Source organism: Harmonia axyridis, chromosome 7 (genome assembly GCF_914767665.1).
Source record: "Harmonia axyridis chromosome 7, icHarAxyr1.1, whole genome shotgun sequence".
Taxonomy (NCBI): Eukaryota; Metazoa; Arthropoda; class Insecta; order Coleoptera; family Coccinellidae; genus Harmonia; species Harmonia axyridis.
Window position 1 is genome coordinate 12,597,763 of NC_059507.1, and position 24,055 is coordinate 12,621,817.

Genomic DNA, 24,055 nt, shown 5'->3' on the forward strand with positions numbered 1-24,055 from the left:
ATTTCTTCTTTGAAGGGAATGTTCTGTAAAAAAAATATGATTGTGAAAATAAAGTCATTATTATTATTATCTACCAATGTGGGTTTCATTCAGTATATTCTTTTATGAGAGTTCTAAAATTTTTATATATTCATTAATGTAGGTACAATGGTTTTATTGTCAGTCTGTAATTAAATTAAATTGTAAGTAAGTTTCAGGTGAATCTATGAATAGTGGAACCATTGCCTATCAGGTACCTGAACTAACTCTTCTAATCTCCTAACTCGGGTAAATAAGAGAAAAAATCATACTTCCTCCGTTACATATAAAGTTGGGTTTAATGAAACAATTTTAAAGGTTTTTGATAAGAATGGGTCATGTTTTGTATATATAGGGGTAAAAATGCTTCAGTTGAGCACAGAAAAACTCAAAGCAGGGATATTCGACGATCCACAAATAAGACAATTAATTAAGGATCCTGTCTTCATAATTTCAATGAATCAAGTTGAACGAGAAGCTGGGACATCATTTGTTGCAGTTGTAGAAAATTTTCTAGGCAAACATAAAGCTAAAAACTATGTTGAAATAGTTAACAATATGCTTAATAGTTTCAAATCTTCAGGGTGCAATATGAGTATTAAAAGACACTATTTACACAGCCACTTAGACCGTTCTCCAGAAAATTTAGGAGACATGTTTGAGGAACAACGTGAAAGATTTCACCAAGATATTAAATTTATGGAGGACCGCTACCAAGAAAGATGGGACATGCACATGATGGCAGATTACTGCTGGAGTTTAAAAAGGGACTATTTGATTTCTTCGATGTATTTTCGTTTGCATTTTGTATAACTAAATTAAAAATATCGTATCTACTTTTGTTTACTACACTTACGGATTTGAGTTAAAATAATGTAACTTATATTTCTCTAAAATTGTATATCTTGAGAATTTGAGCTCCTAGGTAAAATAAGTTATTTGAATTCAGGACATCAAATTGATATTGAATCAGCTCAAAAAACCTCGACACCACAACAGCTGTTCCCCTGTGTAATTAATTAATAAATTAATTATAACATTTATGTCTAGTAAACTACATGAGTGTATTAAGTAGATATTTATGCGATTTTCATTTGTTAAAATTAATTTTTAAATTATAAGTTGATAATAAAAACGAATAGCTCGTATTATGTATTGATATATAAAATTGAAAGATTTATTATTTCCTACCAGAATAGCATAAAATTTCTTTCAGACCAAATAAAACTTAATGGATCCAACACAACGATCAATTCTCATCAAACGATTTCAGTTAATAAAACATAAACTCAAAAAACGCCAGAGCATTGTTTACCAATCTAGGACTAGTTTCTTTTAGCATCTAATAGCACCGGCTCCTTTGTGATGCTCTCGTATGGATGTTATTTACAGTGATCCTTTATTTCCCCGGTCTCCTCGGTTCCCCGAACAAAAGTGGGACTCCTTACAGGGAATCGGAATAGTAGATGATATATCTTTGGGACGACGGATGTAGACTTCCTTAGAACGGCACACATGACGTTGTTTATAAAGGAGGCACAAGAGGGCACATTCATCATATCATCAGTGCGGTCTTACACAACAGAAACGGAGAGATAAAGCTTTATATAATTGAAATTATAATAGTTCGCAGAAACAGGGGACTAACTTTGCAGTGGCAAACTTCGATAGAAATATATTTTTTAAAAATATATCTATATAGATTTTGTTGGAGTGAAATAGGGAAGATGTAATAGGATGAAGTTTCCTCAGGGTAATCAATACAATTATTGCAATTTTGATCAAATTTATTTATTCATTGCAAAACTTCGTTACTTGCCAGTTTATTTTGAAATAGTTTGAGGTAGACACGAAAAAACATTTAAAAAAGTTTATTTTATGATGAGGGAGCTATGAAGCTGAATTCTAATATTTCTTTATTTATCGATGCTTAAATATCGAGCAAAAATTTAAAAAAATGTAGCAAATTATTTCTGAGACGTAGAAACTTCCAAGAAAGAAATTTGGTTACGAGTCTACTGGAAATAGAGGAAGTTTTGTTATCATTTTTGCGACAAAAGCCCATTTCAGTCCATTCTGGATAACTTTGGTTTATCTGGGTATTTATTTAAGATTTAACTTTTACAATTCTTTACACATTAAGCACCCTAGAAAATTCAAGAAAATATTGAAAATGAAACATCCAATAATCATGTGACAATTATAGATCCATTTTGGTTGAGATTTTAAGTGAATATACAGGGTCGTCCTAAATTGGAGGCACAAACCAAAATGACAGATTCGTGGGACCATTCTCATAGTACCTTGTCTTTACAAGATATTCCAATTTAAAGTTTTCATCATGTGACATGCTGATTTTGAATTCAAATATACAGGGTGATATTTTTTCTGGAACAGTGCCTGTTTCTTTCCTCCAGAACCTTTTTATTTGATGGACCACTGGTAGTTTTGAAAAACGTTAGAAGAAACATTGGTCCAGTACTAGGTACACTTTTTAGTTTCTTGTTAGTTTTGTCGCTACCGATCTCGAGAAAAAACTGTCAAACAAGTCTCTAGTAATCTTCAGGAAAATTATCATGAAGAACCAGTAAGTAAACTGTGATGAATGAATTGATTACAAGTTTTGGTACTTATTTACCGTTGTAGCGAAAATTAATAAAGATCCAATAAACTGGTATAATCATTACAAAAAAGTATCACCACAAGAAACATCATGTATCTCGAAAACTAAGCGTTTGCGCGCCCATGTTTAAATGACTTTTTTTGCTTAAAATTATGGAAGGAATCTTTAAATTTCCTTTGTTCTTCCAATTTAGGAACACCCTGTATATACAATGAAAATTTCAAGCTTCGTGCAAATTTCGTGTTTTATCAAAACCATAGAACATTCCAGCAGAAAATATGGAAAAATCCTAATATTCCAGTGGAGATGTGCAAGCCAATTTTACATTATGATTTATAATTTTTTCGACAAGTGAGGAGAAAAATATAAAATTTTCAATGTAAAAAGATTTTAATAAAAATATCGAGTCACGAATCGATGAAAAAAGGGTATATAAAAGACGTCCAACGTGCCGCTACTGGGCGCGTTCTCGGCGACGAAATCCGAGATTTTTCGGAACCGCGTTCTCGCCCGTGAACTTTCCCAGGGCGAGCTCTCGGCCGATAACGCAGGAATTTCACTCTTAATTGGTCGTCTTCGAGAAAATACCGAATTCCAGCTTCCACCGTTCCCCCTGTCGTGGACCGTAATTACAAAATTAACAGCTCGTCGGTGGAAGCAGTCTTCGGAGAGCTCGGCGGATGGACAATTGTTATGCTAAGTTTCCGAGGGGAACCGGTTCGTAGAGAGAGGTTGTTCACTTTTACGAAAATGACCCTAAGCCGAGAGGAGATCTCGAAGATCTCTTTCTTCGGGGATATGCAAATCGGCATGGACCGGGGCCGATATTATGCAATCTAAATTAACATTTTTATTGGAAGCGGTCTAAATACGGCCCACGCCATGAGATTCGGCGCGGTTTTAGGGGAATTTTTTGGATTTTACTACCCCGTTTTTGGTTTGGTATTTACTGTGGTTGTGTTGGGTTTGATGGTGCTGATGTTCATAAAATTGATGCACTGGTTAACGTTTTTATGAGAATTGTCAGTAGTAATATCCCTAAGACATTGATAATAGACGAGATAATTTTATGACAATCGGTAGGTAACAAAAATCCTCAAACCGAGACAAGTTAGAACAATAGAGAATAGAGATGCTAATTCTGAGAAATAATAACAGGATATACATCACCCGAATATAAGAAAAATTAGGCACATAGAGAAATCTGCGGGCTGCAAAACGTGATATCCCTGAACAAGACGAAGACAATAGGGAGACCAAGAAGATAATTGACTACCCAAAAAGGAATTACATCAGGAAAGCACAACACCGCTAGACTCCCAGGAAGACCACCAAAACGCTCGTAGAAAAGCAATGCAGAAAACGTAGAACTAAAAAATTTATGACTTTATTAAAATTTGGCTAAACATTTAGATTCGTTGCTGTTCTCTACTCAAGATGATTTATTACCATTGCATCGTGGGCATCTCGGGCTGATTTAAATACTATATTGTTAAACGGATCAATCATAATGTTATAGTCATTATAATACTTTTTTGCAAGAGTTTGCACAAAACGTTCCACACTGTCTTCACCGTTGCTTCTTTATATTTGGTCCCGTCTTTCTTTCTCATATTGACCGCCCAATCTTTTAGTATCAACAGCAATTCTTCTAAGCTCCTATGTTCATTCAATTCATATTCTCGATGGCAGCAAAAATCCATAAATATTCCCCAAATATATTTGTGAACGTTTGTTGTATTTCTGGGAATTTTTCTTTGATTAGCGCATTTTTGTACTTTGTTATACTTTGAACATATGCATTGCTAAAACGTGACGATTTGAAATTTATTTGGAATGAAGTTGTCAAACCCAATTGTGTTGTCACAGTGATTGATAAATGCACTTAATGCAATTATCAAATATAATATCACAAGAGCATAGAGAATATTCGATTATACACCGATTCACGAGACGAAGTTCGCGAAACAAAGAAGTTCGTATAATCGAAATATATTGTCTATGCTCAAGTTGGTATTCGTTACGATGAGTTAAATAATCAGTGTTATTTTTGAATGATTAGGTGAAATTGTTTCATATGACAGAAAATGACAAAATTTGTAAACAAATACTATGAATCAACTACACCTATAGAAGTACCTACCAGTAGACAAATTTTTTGATGAGGTTTTATCTATGTTAACGTATACTTTTTGGAAAATATTGTTAAAATTTTTTCCCTATACCATCTGCAAATTTCAAGAGAAATTGTTGTCCTAACAATTGGTAGAAGTAGGCGCCTAGTAAAAAAAAACTCTATAAAACCTCTGTTAGGCAGATTGCTCTATTTCGAAGAGCCGGGAATATCAGTTATATTGCTATTTATTTATTTATATCGAGAGATATTTATAAGAATGCCATGAACCGAAAAGCAGCTTCATTTCTTGAGAACCAATCATGTCAACAAAGAACACCAAACCTCGAAAAGACCACATGCATTGACAGTACCAACAAAAGAAATTTCCATAAGCGCCAACACGAAAGTCCGATGATGCCTACCGCAGCGGAAGTGACCAATCCAAAACCGCCTTTGCGATAATTATGCTGATTCCACCTAAACACCTAATTACATCTTTACGAATTGTATAATTGATTTCGTCTTCACCTCTTTAACAAGCCGCACTTTGTATACCACTTTGGTACCAACTACACCTCTCGAACCATCTATAATCATGTTTTTTTTTCTGTTCGGAACTCGCATTCCGCTAATTGCCGCTCCTAATTAAACAAATTGAAACTAGTAGACGTTTCCGTCTATCTGATGAGGCGCTATCTGGACTAGACGTTTACCCATTTTGCGCGTCTATTTGACACGAAGAAATTTGGTCGAAGGTAATTCGGCATCTAATAACAGTGTGAAACTAAATATATACAAGGAACGAAAAGATTAACGGTGAATTCTAATTGACAATTAGAGAAAACGAAGATAATTATTATTGAATATGGAGTCGATCGGACCCGTGGAAAGTAGGCCTAATTTGAGTTCTATAGTTCGTCTTCTTGGAGGTGATTCTTTGAGGATATCTGCCATAATTTCACAGTTTTATCGTCTTTTACGACTCTGCTAATTGCAAAAGATAAAGTTCTCAATTATTGTGAAATATTCATTCTGGCAATGTTTCCTTTTTTTCAAAACCGAAAACTTGCAACGAAATTTATTCCATCTACAATATCAGCACAAAACCGTTGAAGCGAGCGTTGAAGAAACTTTACAATTTTCAGCAAATCCATTACACCTGCATGACAACAATTTATCGAATTCAAAGGAAAAAATAAATCGATTATAAAATTATTAGGATGAACAGAATAGCAGGCCAAATGATAGATTTTGAAAAATCTTTCATTCGGCCATTATAAATCACATTATGGCACTTTTTCAGATCTGATTTGAATCTAGCGCTTAAACGTTCATGGTTGTCATGGCGTCAGCTTATTACGTAACGTTTAAGTAAATCTTGCAATAACCTTTCATTGTGCATTTTATGTCTACGCTGAACGAAGAAAGTCAACAAAATATACCTACTGGATGTTGGTTCACTATGAGGTACTACCATGAATACGGCGAACAACAATTGAATAATACAAAAATCAATAGAAATACCAGCAGAAATAACAACAAAACTTTATAGCGGCACTCTCGGAGGCACTAGATAGGTTGATAGCATAGACATAAAATAAAATATTATACTAGGTATGGGATCATCATTCATCCTGATTCATACGTTTAATCTGTTTAAATTCATATTTACCCCAATTAGGTAAATAAAGACTGAGTTATTTTTTAGAGTCCTTCCAACATAATTTAACTACTGTCATCTAGCCTATTATCGTATAAAATTAATATAATGGCATAACTCACGAAGGAACTACAAAATGCAACTGAAAACTGTACCAAGGAAACTCGAATGAAGACAAATGAATTAAAAATAGTATAAAACTAAAAACATCATATACCTAAATATTTTTTTATTTCTTGAAATTCCGGCCAAAAGTGCCAACAGGACCGGAATCGAACTAATCTGCGTTTTCTACAAAATTCTGATGAAGTGTGCGTGAACCCACTCATCCCCTCAAAATCGCATGCCAAGTCCGGAACGATCTCAATACAGCCTCTTCACTCTCTAATGTAACAATCCTGAATGTTTATTTATCGCAAATCTGTCAGTCATAATAAACGTACACACAAGATGCAAATCGAAATTTACAAAGTCTCGGTTCAAGTTTTGCTTTCGCAGAAACACTCGACAAAGCGTGCATAATATCTGTAGGCGTCTAAGATCGAAGATAATCGTTATTCTGGAACAAAGATCCCTCGGAACTTTTAATGAAACCCATTCAGGAGAACTGGTTCAGTGGATTCTGTTTACTTTTAGATTATTCAATCGGTTTTATCAAGGAGCAAGAATATATGATTGATGGGATATTTTTATCGTTAGGAGCAACAATGTAAGTAGGTAGGGTAAATGCACTGGTTAGCCGACCGACACTGGTTCTCGACCATTCCGCGATTTGAGATAAAATAATAATAAAAATATATCATGTAGTGCAAAATATTCTCGCGGTACGTGTTCTCGACCATTCTACCCTTCCAAGATAGTTTTCATAGTAGTGGTATAGGTCAAAGTTTTCGCGCTAAAAATTAGTTTATAATCGTCTATCATAGAAAAGAGTTCTTTCTCGTCCTCTCTTAGAGAAGTGCTTCTTGATATATGACCAGAAAATAGTGATTATTTCTTATTTTAAATGAATTATGTGTGTATATTTTGTTCCATATCAACTATAAGATATATTTTTGAGTGTATTTCAATCAAGAAGCAAATAAATGTATATTTTTTTGTTCAATATTCGGCGGTCGCGAACTGGTATTGGAAAATTTGTATCTTTTATTTCTCGACCAAAGTGGTCGAGAACCAATATGTTACTTCAATAATTGTTTATTTCTACCGATATATTTCTGTTGGATCATTTTCGTTTTTTTTTCGATACCCTGATTCATTTATATATCTACTTTCTGAATATTAGTTTGCGACCACCGAATTTACGTTGAAACACTTATTTCTACCCTTTATTTATTTGCGGTCGAGAACCAATTTGATTGTACTTAATTCTCGACCACTGGTGGTCGGTGTTTTATATTTTATTTACTCATTAGTTTCTAAATAGATATTTAGAGCAAAATAACCAAATAATGTTGTATGAGTTGCTATTTTGAAATATTTATAGAAAGTGGAAACTTTTGCAAAATAATTTTTTTTTACGTTCCGAGTGTTTCGTACTCGATTACCTCATCTGAAACCCATCTGAGTGATAGGTAGTGATGTCGATAATACGGTACGAAAGTAAGTACTAATCACTCATCTCGCTCTAAAGTTTTTTATAAAATTTTTAAGTGGAGCAGCGACTATTATTAGTGGTCGAAAACTAACACAAAAATGGTCGAGAACTCTGCGGCGTGGTCGAGAACCGAAGGTTATTGAGATTTTCTATATGTTTTCACATTTCAAAGGTTAAATGCGGAAAGAACGCTTAAAATTATATGACAAATCATTTAAAACTCGCCAAAGAATCGATGAAAACCAACACCATTAAAATTTGATAAGTTTATGTGTGAAAAAATCGTGCTCGAAATCGATGTTTCTGTTAACTGGTCGAGAACCAGTGCATTTACCCTACTAAGAAACGTATTAGTTACTCACGAAAAGCAATCAGCTGTACTTTTCTTTACATATTTTCCCTAATGGCTACCCTATAGCAAGATGACATTTCTTGGACACAAACATAAAAAGCATAGTAGGTAGGTACTTACATCTACATATCGTTATTCTTATACGAGCGTTATTATTGAAATGAGTAGGTATGTCGAAATGAATCATCATATAGGTAATTGTTGAGAAATGGGGAAATCCAAGAAATCGAAAGAAAAACAAATTTGGAACACCATTATATTCGTTATCGAGATGATTTTTTCTGGTATGAATATTTTTAGAAAGTGTCAAATATCATAGACACCCCATAAAGTATTCGATACTTCTTGAAAAACAGTTCAGTGAGTTCTATAGAGCTGATTGGTTTATTGACAATCAGTCAAAGAGTTGTTCAAGAAATTATGTGTACTCGTCTTACACTCTTCTCAATGGCGATGACATTATGCTAATAAGTTCATACCAAAAAACAGATTAGTTACTCACGAAAAGGAATCGGCTGTTTAATTCTTTGATTTTCTCTACATATTTGCCCTAAGGCTCCTCTATAGCAATATGACATTTCTTGGACACAAACATAAAAAGCATAGTAGAGTAGGTATATCTACATATCGTTATTATTGAAATAGTTGAGTAGCGATGAATCAACATAAAATTATTGTGAAATGGAGAAATCCAAGAAATCGAAAGAAAAACAATTTGGGAACACATAAAAATTTTTATATACACTTTAGTTTAGAGAGTGTCGAATATCATAGACACCCTATAAAGTATTCGATACTGCTTGAAAAACAGTTCAGTGAGTTCTATAGTGCTGACTGGTTTATTGACATTCAATCAAAGAGTTGTTCAAGAAATTATGTGTACTCGTACTATATTCTCAATCGCGATGATATTATGCTAAAGTCCACTACTTGCATAAATATGTAAGTAATTGTACAAATTGCACTTCTCTCCTAGGAGAAAAGTACATCATCCAAATATTTTACCGAATGAGCACTAATCCCTCACAACTTCAAATTATGCCCAAGTGTGATTTCTTGACTTGTCATCCTTCTTTTCCAAAACTACGAACCTCACATAAATATCATCTAATGATCAAAGATTCTCGATTTTCTTGGGGCTACGATTAGACCATCGCAAAAACACGAACAGACATCAGTTGACAACGATATTTATCGCTAGGATTTAAATAAATATGTTCCTATCGGGTCTCGGAAAGATTAGCATATAACATTATAGTTTTGCCGCGAACCTAAACATCAATGCATATTCAACATCTTGAGACTCACCTATAACCTTGCACTAGGTCAATCTCAACACATGGCCTCAGATTCGCTCTGCAGCGAACCTCTTGCAGCTGTGCAGTAGCCACTGTAACGCTTATGCCGACAACTGTCCTTACACAACAAGCCAAACATACGGCGCACACCCTCTGACCCCTTTGCGCAACCCCTTTCTCACTACAATGCTTCACTAGGAGAGGTCGAGTCCAGAACTTCGCGAAGAGTCAATTTTCACACCTGTCACTGAACTAATACGCGCCCTGCCAGTGTCCAACGAAAGACGATAGTCCAAATCACATGAATACAGCGAGGTGACAGTGCATGAGTGTTGCTTATCAACTGCGTGCCAAGATGCGTCTAAGCAAACTGTGACTATACACTGTCAATCCCCACCATATCTAGTCACGCCCAGCGCCTCCGCGGCTCCCCGCCGTCGCCCCGCCTACTTTGCCAATTGTTCGATTTTACCGTGGAGATGAACTAGTGCAAGGTATTCGGATTCGCATTGTTGTAGATGGGCGGAGCTACGAAGTAGACTCCTATCCGGAGTGTGACGACAATAGAAGCCAATTACGTCATTTTGGACATCACAATTAATGTCATTATTGGACTATTTCTGGCTGCACCTGTCACAGAGCCCCTGGATTTATTTGGAAATGGGTTTGTGTCCATCAGATATTACTCTCTATATGTTCAACATGATTAACATTGTATCGCGTGTATTGATTTTGTTTTGGGCACATCACGTACACTCCCGTTGGAATTTCATGTCGTGCAGAATGAACTCTGATGATCATTATACGATAAAATTTATAATTGATCACTATTATTTGTATCTCACAAATATAAAAATTCATTTCAAAAATCCCAAATGAATTTCTATTTAAAATTCCAAATTTTCTTCGTCTTGTGCACGAGTACGTGCATTTGTTAAAAAAAATTTGAAATCGAATAGATTCTTTATGCAGATGAGGTGTTGGCGTGGCACAGTGGGTATCTACATAGTTGATGAATGACGACCATACGTGTATGCACATAATTGATGAATTAAGGTTAAATGAACCAAGAGGAAGTGAATTATCTCCCTTTATATGAGTTTGCTAGGCAGATATGTTATTCTCTTTGTAGGCGCTGTATATCGCTAAGGGAGTCACTCACCCCTTGGGTAATAATAGGGGTGGAAGGGTTAGAACTAGGGGGCCTGAATTAAGTAGGTATTCGATATGCCAACGAATCGGGTAGGCTGGGTTAAGTGCGTGACAACAAGTGGATTGAATTCCGTCACATCGAAATGGATATTATGTATAAGTGCATATTTCCTGATTTTGATTCGCACTATTGAAGTCATTAATTTCAATGATTTATAGCTGAAAATTAATTATAACTATTTATATGAAAGTAAACCTATTTTGTTTCGTATTTCGAAATGCATTAATTATTTTCATTCAATTTCTGATTAAATATCAATAATATCAATTTCAATAAAACTAAAATATGTATTGGATTTTAGCATGGCAAAGATTAACTTCGGTATTTTCTTGTTAGGAGGTACAATTGAGCCTCATAACGATAGCCATTATTCATTTACATATTTCGGTGTTGAACACTTTATACCTTTTATTTCACACATCGAACCTATATATAGGTATGTTTTAAGCTAATCAGGGCAATATTTGGCCTAAATATCTCGAAACTCTCATTTAATCGTATTAGTGCATGTTTATTATACCTAGGTATAACTGTTCGGGTAGTAACTAGAGACCTACCTGTAGCGTGTTGTCATTCTACCAAATTAAATAGGTAGGTTGGAATCATTTTTAATCTTCTTTATTGCAAATGATGAAGAGAAAAAATGTTTGAGGAGCTTGGTATTTTAACAGTCATTGGTATTCATATCTAAAAATTATTGTTTTATGTCTATAAGCCTAAAACCAAATCATTCGAGATACAAGGAATAAAGGTAGGTAAGTTAAGATATAAAATAATAATTTCAAGCTCCTTTCGAAATTTAAAACTCTTATATGAATAACATAGTTCTGTGGTCCCCACAATTGCTATTGAATCACAATCGCAATGAAAATTCAGGTTAAGAGACATTTTGCACGATAGAAATTCAAAGAAGTCAAAAAAGGTAAAAGGAAAAATTGAAAACTAATTGAAAAAAAAAATAAATCCCGACTGAAAAATCAGATATAATTGTCGAGGGAGGATCCCAAAAATAATGATTTGAATTATCCGGAACGAGGATAATGATCAACCCCGAATTAACAGTCACCCCCACCAGAAAGAGATCTAGTGATCGAATGGTAAAAAGACCTTAAGTGCCCCACGTTGGGCGCCAAAATTATGTGTAACCTCTTTGTTACAACTCAAAATGCCCGAGCACAGTCGTTTGTTTTGAGTCGTGATTCCGATCTTTGAATTCACCAAATGGAAGGCACAAAAACCCAGGTCCATCAAACACCTCTTATATTCACACAAGTATTTTACAATTTGAATTTTTAAATATCCGGTACCAGCAAAATTTGCATAAAATATTTTACAAAAATGGAAATATATAAAAGTGAATCCGAAATTTTTATATGTACTTACAAGAATAAAGAATGAAATTTTCGGAACTCACGAATCACTTCCCTGAAGAGGTAAAAGTCCTAGCTCTATACTGAGCCAATCTTCCTCCACCGAAGTTGATAAGAACTTAGGTCTAACAGTTCTTCAAAAGTAAGGAGAGTAAATACTTCGGCTTGTGAGCTGAGAATTGAGAATGATGTTGAGCTGTCTTTTGACGAGGGACTCTCAATGTAATAACCTAACTTTCGGCTTTTATCAGGATTTCCAATCAGGAATTTAGTATAGAAAAAAATACCAATGGGTTTTATGAATATAACAGACGGAAACAATTCTTTAAATTTCGCTGCGATAACTATCGATAACATTCGTTCAAAGAAACCAAGAATATAAAAAAATATGACAGTTTCACTGTATCGGGTACACATGCACGAAGATACGCATTGGCGTACGCTCAGATTTTCATCTACTTTCTTGTTTAGTTGAATATGCAATGTAGTATGCTAAAAAATATCTGACAGTTTTTTGGAAAAATATCGAATATTATGGATAGTGATAGCGACTTAGAAGTACTTACTCCTCCAGAAATAAGGGAGGTGGCAAAAAATGTTGATTGTCAGAAAATGTCGAATGTTTTGTTCCCATTGAAAATAATCATTTTGCTGCCTAGGCGGGAAAAGTAATACTTTGCTGATTGATATGTGTCTGAAAAATTAATATTTGCTGTCAATCGATGAAAACTATTTTTTTCAGATATATTTTGTTATACCTACCTATTTTATAGTGATATAAACAACTTATAAAGGATGTTTTTTTAGAGCTATAGAACTTTAAATTGCAATAAAACAACGATGGATTATTCGATTGACATGAATTTATTTAATCCGCAAGATAATCTTGTGGCATTACATTTTAAATATGATTTCTGGCATATGACCGCCACGGCTGGCTCGGATGAAGTCCAATCTGGACGTCCAATTTTCGATGACTTTTTCCAACATTTGTGATCGTATATCGGCAATAACACGGCGAATGTTGTCTTCCAAATGGTCAAGGGTTTGTGGCTTATCCGCATAGACCAATGACTTTACATAGGCCCACAGAAAGTAGTCTAGCGGTGTCAAATCACAAGATCTTGGAGGCCAATTCACAGGTCCAAAACGTGAAATTAGGAGGTCACCAAACGTGTCTTACAATGAATCGATTGTGGCACGAGCTGTGTGACATGTTGCGCCGTCTTGTTGGAACCACAGCTCCTGGACATCATGATTGTTCAATTCAGGAATGAAAAAGTTAGTAATCATAGCTCTATACCGATCACCATTGACTGTAACGTTCTGGCCATCATCGTTTTTGAAGAAGTACAGACCAATGATTCCACCAGCCCATAAAGCGCACCAAACAGTCAGTTTTTCTGGATGTAACGGTGTTTCGAAATACACTTGAGGATTAGCTTCACTCCAAATGCGGCAGTTTTGTTTGTTGACGTAGCCATTCAACCAGAAGTGCGCTTCATCGCTAAACAAAATTCGCTCATGAAAATCGGGAACAACGGCACATTATTTTCGAAATAAAATTGCACTATTCGGAAGCGTTGTTCAGGCGTGAGTCTATTCATGATGAATTGCCAAACCAAACTGAGAATAAATCACTTGACAGCTGTTAAATCGGTCACCATCTTGAACAGTAATGCCAACTTAAAGTTATATACCTCGAAAGAAACACCCTTTACAAGGTTCTTTCTCATTTCATCGTTTTTTATTGATATGCTAACAATGAATTAGCTTGATAGAATGTAATTGCTTGTTCAAGTATCTATGTACTTGATAAATAAATACTTGATTTTGGCATTGAAAAAATACTACTTGACTTGAATTTGACTCGATTTCAAGCCAAGACATGTCAAGTCAAGCCGTGAATCTTTACTGTAAAAAGAAAAAGTCCCAGAAAAAAAAATTTTGTTTCGAACTCCCAGCACTAAAATAATTCCCGCCAACTCGTCAAAACTTAAGTTATACTCCATCAGAACTAACATCACTTCGGATCGTATCTTGCAGTCAAAGGAAAACCACTCGAGTTCAAGAGTCCAAAAGAAGAAGACTCACGCCTCACAGAGCAGACATAGAATCCGCGACCGTCGAACAGACATCCAGCGCGCCCACAGAGTAAAATGTAACAACCGCGGATAAAGGTCGGTACCCGCCCTCCGACGCCGATTTCTCCTTTCGCCTGAACAAACTGGAGAATCCGTCGCGGTGAAAAGACAGAGGGAACGGAAAACGGGAACAAAGTCGCTCCCGTCGGGGACTCGAGAGGTTATGAAAAGGAGGCTGGGAATGCCCAGCTACGGATTCAGGCATCTGGGATATCGATGCGCTGGAAAAACTCAGTCAAGTGACAACATTTAGTATTCTTTCAGAGTGATAGTCATAGATAGAGAGAGCATACGTCATTTTCAGTAACCGAATTTGGTCCTCAACTAGGGATTCATCAAGCCAAGTAGCTTGACATGTTAACCAACTACCTGACTTGAAAATCAAGCTCGTGAAAAATTACATACTTGAGCTTGACTTGACTTGATTTTAGATATTTATTGCTTGACTTGATATCAAGCTACTTGATATTACTTGAGCTTGATACACACGCGTCGCACGGCATATATTTCTACAATCTCTTGGGCGCTTAGACTAAATAAGGGGATACCTTGAGCGCCGAGAGAATGAAGCATTCGCCAGTGTGACTTTATTAGTAGTTTTCTCACGTTTCTATGAAATCTATTGGTATATTTTGGTAGTTTCAGAAATATCTCTCCAAACTTGGCCAGAATGGCCAAGGATTTTTTGTCAACGCCAGCATCTTCAGCTCCTGTTGAAAGACAATTTCCCAGAGCTGCTCTACAGTTACAAAAACCCGCAATAGGTTATAGACAGAGTTATAGGCCTCATGAATCTTAGATCCTGGATGGAAAATAATGAAATCAAACAAAGCCTGGATATAGGCTCAATATCAAGAAACTTTATGTTCTCATTATTCTTTATTTATTTTAATTTTCATCTACAACATCCGGAAAATTTGACTTCCATTCAAAATATGAAGGAGCTAGTGTAACGTCGGAAGAAGTAAACGGTTTACAGTTTACAGACAAAAATCAAATCTCTAGCACCGCAAGCGATGTTTATTTATTGCTATATACACACGTATTCAATTTGTTTTTAAGTAATACGTTCAGTTCAATTCAACAGGTTGAAGTTTTTTCTTAGAAAAATTTAAATTCCTATCGTAACTAAGGACCCCCTTATGATTTGAAAGAAATGACAAGAATTGAAGAACAAGGCTGCTTTAATCTGGATTCCTGGTCACTAGGGAATCAAAGGAAATGAATAGGCCAAAACAATTGTCAGAAAAGAAGAACAAACTTCTTTCATTGGGCCAGAACATTTCTGTGGTATAAGTCAATGTACCTACAAGAAAGATTTTCAGGAGAAGGAAACATCCGTAAGACAAACACTCTGGCGGAATCTTGCTGGGTGGGATTATTCCAAAAAGTATCTTCGAATCTTAGATACTGCAAGATTTAAGAAGAATCTTGATATCATCAAGAATTTGCTACAATTCCTCACTGGATTCCTTACAGGGTATTGCTGCCTCAGGAAGCACCTCATGTCATCCTCCTTAAAGCCATCCCAGATACTGGAGATCATAAAAACCCTGAAACTGGTGAGCGAGCTGTTAGACTATGAGAACTAACTCAACTAACCAAGATATAGGTCACATATTATTTGAGATAGTAACTTTTCAGAAGTTGCAGTGGGTGGTATGTTACAAGGCAGAGGGTGGAGAGATGTTCACACAAAGTGACGTTTTGGAGACCTCGAGAGACAAAAAGAAGCATAGGAAGACCGAGAAAATGATGGATAAACGACATAGTCGATGTAGCCGGCAAGCAATTAATGAGAACAGCAAAAGACAGAGAAGCCTGGAAAAAACTGGAAGAGGCCTATGTCCGACACTGGATGAAAGAGGGATGAAGAAGAATAACTTCTCAGAAACGTTATTTAACTCTTATACTTTTCGAGATGATCTCATTGAGCATCGAATTTGGGACACACTATACAAACCTTTTTCCGAACTCTTTTGTTTGACTAACACATAAAAGAGTTGGAGAACAAAATACCTAAAATTAACTGGAGTTAACATCTACAGAATCAAAAATTTTCTGTGGACTTTTAGTTTCTGAAGATGACGAAACGATTCGTTGAACGTTAATAAAGATTCTGTAGATAATAGTGTGGTTACTAAAGCTTCAGTAATATTATGTCGACTGTGAACCCAAAAACCTTCATACCCGAAAAGATTATGCAAATTTCAGTGAAAATAACAATCCTGAAATTCACCTGGGTTCCGCCTCTGCTCGGCAGCCATGCGAAAAGACATCCCCGTGCCGCTGTTTTGCTTTGTAACTGTATTAATAAAGGAGAAAAGGGAAGGAAGAGACTTTTATCTCGTTAAAAATTTGCTAGTCGACAATGCCTTCCTTGATATCCCTAACGAGACCGGGCTGTTCTATGGGATTGCTTTTTTCAATAACCTTTGTAATTATGTCCATATTCATTAATTTCTCTACGGCTTTTCCATTTATATTTCGCCATTTCGCTTTTTTCTTCTTGGTGTATTAAATCCCTCCTGAACAGAATTTTCCCTTTCCTGCCAGTTATTGACGTTCGGATAAACTAGCTGACAAAAATATTCATTTTTATTCTTCAATTCTTTTTTTTTCTCTTTTTGTGGCTTTTTATGTTGAAAAATCATTAGTAAGTGGTGTTCAATTGATCCGGAAAGATGAAGTTGACGGAGTGTTTTTATTACTTTCAAATTCAGTAATATTTTCATCAGTAATATGTACAAACCCCGTAATTTTCTTTGATCTATAAATTTCGATATGATTCTTTCTTATCCTTCAATTTATTGCGGTGATTTCAATTGTCATCAATTAATGTGGTATATAAATACTTTTTTCTGGTTCTTTTCTTTTTTGTTTTCAGATTTCATTATAATATATGTTTCGTCAACATCTGGTGCAAAGGAAGGATGAAAGGATTTTGTTTGGATGAAGAGGAAGTCCATCAATATGGATATGTCAGCTTGTTTTGTAAACAAGCACACTAACAATCTCTGCACCTATAGGGGAATACAGGGTTTTTGCTGAGGTTTTTATCTGTTCTCTTGTATCATACGTTAAAATGTTTGATGCCCCGTTCACACTCTGCTAATATTGAGATTTATCCATTCATTGTTTGAAATTAACAATATTTTGTATTGCTCTCTCCCAAAAGAATATATATATTTCATGAATGTCTTATTTTGCACCCACTATACAGAAGGTAATTTAATTGAATTTCAGTCAATAGTTGAAAACCTCCGTATTCTTACCTTGTGTCTCGTGATGAAAATTATGAAATGAGTTGGAATTCACGTCTTGGCTTGATTTTCAAGCTACTTGGTTTGAGCCTGACTTGATTACAAGTCAAGCTCAAGTCAAGTAGTAGTTTTTCAATCTCAAGTATTCATTTATCAACAAAGAAATAGAGTTTCTTAATATTGAGAAACCTTCAGGCTTTGTTTGTTTTCATAATTTTCCATTCAGGATCTGAGACTCATGAGGCATCTTATAGATTTGTAGCTCAACCTATTGCGGGTTTTTGTAATTGTAAGAACAGTTCTGGAAAATTGTCTTTCAACAGGAGCTGAAGATGCTGGCGTCGATGAAAAATCCTTGGCCAATTTGGTCAAGTTTGGAAAGATATTTATGAAACTACCAAAATCTACCAATAGATTTCATAAAAATGTGAGAAAACTACTGATAAAGTCACACTGGCGAATGCTTCAGTCTCTTGGCGCTCGAGGAATCCCCTTATTTAGTCTAAGCGCGCACGAGATTGCAGAAATATATACCGTGCAACGCGTGTTCATCAAGCTCAAGTAATATTAAGTAGCTTGATATCAAGTCAAGCAGTAAGTATCCAAAATCAAGTCAAGTTCAAGTATGTAATATTTCACGAGCTTGATTTTCAAGTCAAGTAGTTGGTTAGAATGTCAAGCTACTTGGCCTGATATGAATCCCTAGTAATGAATGTAACTCAAGTTGAATAAAATAGTTATTTATGCAACAAGTGCAAAAAGTGAATGTTTATTGCACTCGACGTGAAATTGCACGAGTTGTATACAACATTTTTTCTACGATCATGCAAAAAGCAAAAAATGATTTATTGAGGTGCGGCACTAGGTGTAGGAAAATGAAAAGCGCAACTTGAATTTGAATACTTTATAATTAATATCGATTTGCATTGAAACAGGAATTAATACGTTACGAACAATTTAACTCGAACTTTATTTTTACCCTCAATGTTGAAAGTGAATGAACAATTGGTGACAGCACGTTGAAGTCGAATGAAAGATGAGTGCAATAAAAACTTTATTGCACTAGTGCAATAAAGAACTTCTTTTTCCACTTAATATAGTTCAATAAAGTTTTGCTTTTTGCATGAATGTAGAAAAACATCATAATTGTTATTTCCTCAACCTCAATTTCATGCTGAAGCAACTGAAAATTTCTGGGGAAAAAAAGTAACGATTATACCGATGACAACAACAAAAACAAAGTTTGAATCATCCCTTGCAAAAAAATCCAGCATCCTCGATCAACACGTTCCAGTTGCAACATCTCGACCACACCGAAACATCTAAAAATACTCGCTCTATGTCAAAATTTCGTTGATACTCCTCCTCTTCCTATAAAACATATCGTATAGAGAAGTGCACTCCTGTGGAATCTGATGGATTGCTTGAGTAATATCGCGATCTAGATATCTGATACAGTTATGCATCATACGTAATGAGCATTACCGATTGTGGGCTGGCACGATATATTCTCTCATGACAGACCACCTACGAAAGTATCTATATTCTCTCAATTCGACGGGTACCTACTAAACCTGACGACGTCATTTATACATGTCAGTTCGATGAGATAAAAATCCACAAAGGCGCCGTTTGTTTAAGATGCCACCGATTGAAATCTGAACTGCGACGGGGTGTTAGTTTTTTGATTTTTTTTTCAATCGTTCGAATCGATTCTGAATCATGTAATTGATTAGGTTCAAAAGGGAGGTTGTGGTCTTAATTGTAACGGGTGTTTTTTTTCGAGGTATATAACTTTAAGTTGGCAATACTGTTCAAGATGGCGACCGATTTAACAGCTGTCAAGTGATTTATTCTCAGTTTGGCTTGGCAATTCATGAATAGACTCACGCCTGAACAACGTTTGCAAATAGTGCAATTTTATTTCGAAAATAATGGTTCTGTGCGGAATACGTATCGCGCACTACGTCCATTTTAATTTGTTTAGCGTATATGTCGAAACACCGTTACATCCAGAAAATCTGACTGTTTGGTTCGCTTTATGGGCTGGTGGAATCATTGGTCCGTACTTCTTCAAAAACGATGATGGCCAGAACGTTACAGTCAATGGTGATCGGTATAGAGCCATGATACTAACTTTTTCATTCCTGAATTGAACAACCATGATGTCCAGGAGCTGTGGTTCCAACAAGACGGCGCATATCACACAGCTCGTGCCACAATCGATTTACTGAAAGACAAGTTTGGTGACCACCTAATTTCACGTTTTCGACCTGTGAATTGACCTCCAAGATCTTGTGATTTAACACCGCTAGACTACTTTCTGTGGGGCTATGTAAAGTCATTGGTCTATGGGGATAAGCCACTAACCCTTGACCATTTGGAAGACAACATTCGCCGTGTTATTGCCGATGTGCGGCCACAAATGATGGAAAAAGTAAATTGGACGTCCAGATTGGACTACATCCGAGCCAGCCGTGGCGGTCATATGCCAGAAATCATATTTAAAATGTAATGCCACAAGATTATCTTACGGATAAATTAAATTCATATCAATCGAAGAATCCATCGTTATGTTATTGCAATTTAAAGTTCTATAGCTCTAAAAAAACACCCTTTATATGTAAACGTTTGTGTCAAGCACTGACGCGACTCAAGAGCATCAAAGAGGTGACATTATTCTAATTCAAATTATTTTACTTATTTGTATACAAATTATATTATGCATTCAGTTCATTATTGCTCTTATTATACCTGAAGGGTGTTGCCAAATTTTTGTATCAAGCTTTCAGAGGTCTTTTTTTCAGATCAAAATAAAAATTTTTTCAATAATAATTTCCAGTAGTTCCAGTCCATTAGAAACATTCATCTTGAAATGTAATGGGAAATCACCCCTGAAAGAAGATTCCATAATTCTAAAAAAAATCTTATCTTTTAAAAAGAATCGCAAATAATGGTATCGAAGGAATCTTTATCAAAGAAATTCTAAAAAAAAAACCACATTACCGTTTGTACCGAAATTCTCCATTCCTTGCGCCCCCAATGTACTTCTACGCCAATTCATCCCCTCCCTGTACCCCACTCCTTAGACCCAACCCCCCGTTTGTTCGCCAGAATCTGGGGGAGCTCATTATAAGTTGCCTGAGCTTTAGGTTGGTCTTCATAAAATATACAGAAGCCGCTCGAAATAATTCCATGTTGTTACACAGTTGTTAGGCCCTGTATATAAACCGAGGATAATGCGGTTAACCCTTCAGCCTTTAACCCCTTTGACTGACATCAATCCCTTCAATTCCCGGTTTGGGGGTGGCGTTTGAGTGGTGAATTATCATCAAAACTTCGTCGAAGGAACTTTTCGGATGGATTGCTTTCGGAAATATTTCCTGTGTATATATAGCTCGCGGAATTAATTTTTGATGGTTCCTGGAGATGGTGAAGAGGATTGGTGGTTTGACAGAATTGGAAAAGTCCGCGTATAAGTTTGCAGAACAATGATAACAAAGATAATCTACTAAGAACACATCCAAATGAAATTTGAGGAAATTTCGAAATCGGAAAATACTTTTCGAGAAAACAAAAAAAAATCCGAGAACACCTCGGTCAGCACAAGTTATTTCCCATATTCTATTCCACAATCAACGTACATCCCAGATAAAATCATCTCTTTAGCTATCTTGGTTCAAATTTTGTATCGTTCAAAATATCCAGTCCATAATGATGCACAACGTAAACTCGAGCTTACCGATGCACAACGTAAACTAGGGCTGGACCGATGTACAACGTAAACTTGGGCTGACCGATGTACCACATAAACAGGGTCAGACCGATGCAAATCTAACTGTGGAGCTTTGATGTAAAATAATATGTTAAACCCCTCATATAAGTTATCTTCACCTTACAGGAATCATCATAGATTATTTTCTAGTATTTATTCCAAAACACAGCCAATAGAGTCTATCATACAGTCCTATAGGCGTAATTTTGTCTTCCATTCTATACAATTTTTATTTGTTTGCTCTTTTGCCGATGGAATGAAAGCCCAACATCAAGTGAAAGTAGCTCAATAATGTTCGGACTCAAATGGATGGACAGCTTGTTAAATCCCTCTCAAGTAGTTTTGAATTTATAGTATTGATACCCATGTTTCTTCGGTGGTTAGCATCTTCAAGGGTTTCTAGGTCGTGGATTAGAACTCGACGCTAGATTCTTCGAACTGAATGTGATACATCCCCTCCACTTCTGATAGCTTCAGTTTTTGTGAAATCTTTAACTATAGTAACCAGGCGCTATGAACTATTGGTGTTTTTTCTCTTCCGTTTGCAGAAAGCCTTCAGAATGTAGGTTTGCAGGTAAAAAAGCTGGGGAAATGTGCTTCTTCGGATGATTCTCCTATTATTTATTGTTTATGAACTAAACAAATGAAATTGGAAAATAAGTGTTCATTTATAATATACATTGATAGAATCTTCCATTCAGCACTAACGTTCCTGCGCTAATTGCAGTATTGGAGACCAATTAACTGTATATAGGTAATCCATTTGGTCTCCAAAAGCTCCTGATTTCACTTCAGTGCCTCCCTCATTTTCTTTCAATAGTTTGCTTGCATTTTCTTTGGTTCTTGAATTCGAAAGCCTGATTCTCTCTGACCAACTACATACCATCAGCGGACTTTCCCAGTGACGAGATGATATTGAAAACTAGCATCGAGGAAACCTTCACTACCATTTTAAGTCCACATTCCCAGCTCACAAAAAGTATACCATCAAATTGTACATAGATAATACTGAAACCACGACGGGGACTGGCGCTGGAATATTCGGGACTGGCACCAAAAGCTTTCTATGGTTTGGACGCTGTCCAAGTGTCTTTTAGGCAGATATAATTGACGTGTGGAAATGAATCTTGTAAGAAACTATCAGAAATGTAATATAGCGATATATTCTGACAGTCAGGCTGCAATCAAAGTATTGAGCTCATATATCATCGATTCTAAGATGTTATTGTTGTGTAGAAGTAAAATCAATGAAATAGGCAAGAATAACAAGGTAGTCTGGATTCCTGGTCACTAGAGAATTGGAGGAAATGAAGAGGCCAAGACACTTGCCAGAAAAGGAGCAGAAACTCTTTTCATGGGGTCAGAATCTTTCATGGCATAGGCAAATGCACCTATAAGAATGAGTTTCAGGGTCCTGCAAGAATATGCTACACCTCTTCACTGTCTTTCTAACAGGGTATTGCCATACCAGGAAAAGTCTACCAAAAAACGAGTACGGATTTTGCGAGAAGATTACCTGGTGACGGAATGCCCCATCATCACTAGCCAACTCAAAAAATGCTTTGGACGAGAGACTTGTAGAAGTGAGGAAATAACCTCCTTGAAGCCAGTCCAGATATTGGAGTTCATCTCTGGAACTGGAGGGAGAGCTGTAGAGTACGTCGAATAGTGGCTCTGCTGGGAGGCACAATAGACCATAAGGTCGCAGGGCAATAAAATTCCCTTAAATCTACATTTATGGTTCTGAAGACACTATTCACCAGAGATTTTGCACGAAGGTTGTAATTGCTATTCTATAAAAACATGCAAATTATCGACTGGGTCAGAACTGTTGTCATATAAATATACGGAAATAAACAGGTAATATTTACGGAAATTCTGGTGGGATTTGGCCTAGTTATTTGAGGTATTGACCTCCGAATTTACTCCTGAGAATTTCAAGCGTCTAGGTTTTAGGATCTTCCGTTCGAATGTTATCGTGTATATGGACAGACGGACGGACAGACTCGAATTTGAGGACTGATTCGTCAATTATACCAAATGAACTGAACTACAGAAGTTGGACATTTGATACCAACTGCATGATAACGAACTGTATGTCGAAGCTTCTGCAATGAAACGAAGCACGCGTAAAGTGAACACATAATCATAGAAGCCCAACTATGTAACTTTTTCGGTCCAATTTCTCTGACACGGTAGAAACCTAATTTGCCGAACTTCCTTATCGGAAAAACTACCCAATCCTTATCTCTCTTGAGCCATTAAATACGGCTTTGCGTCTGAAACTCATTAACAGAACTTCTTACTTCACGCTTTTTTCGTCCCATCATCGATCCCGTCCCTCAAAGTGATGGAAGGTCGGAACGAACCACAGAGATAACGCCGACGATTATCGAGGTCGCCAGATGGCGCTGCGATCGCCGGGCATCAGTGCCGCTATCGGGCATCTCTCGCTAGAAGGCATCGCGCGACAAACTGTCAACGGGCCGCTGGTTGCTTGATTGATGATGTTGTGCATTAGCAATTGACAGGGCGTACATTGTAGCAGCTTTTGCTTGAATTCGGCCGGGGCTGGTTTCTTTTCGGCGTGTTGATTTTTTTTTTGGGAGTTGTCGGGGGACGTACG

General features: G+C 36.2%; 1 protein-coding gene across 3 annotated transcripts in view; it reads right to left on the minus strand.

Annotated features, from left to right (window-relative positions):
- The window catches only part of LOC123684156 (transcription factor SOX-13), a 295,003-nt gene that overhangs the window by 123,551 nt on the left and 147,397 nt on the right, over nucleotides 1–24,055 (minus strand). Inside the window, exon 1 of one of the 3 annotated variants that reach the window (XM_045623311.1) lies at nucleotides 9,675–10,031. The exons of the other annotated variants lie outside the window; for them this stretch is intronic. The gene's annotated coding sequence lies outside the window, so the exon portion shown is untranslated. Of the gene's footprint in view, nucleotides 1–9,674; nucleotides 10,032–24,055 lie in introns of those variants that run through there. 3 annotated transcript variants of the gene reach the window in all.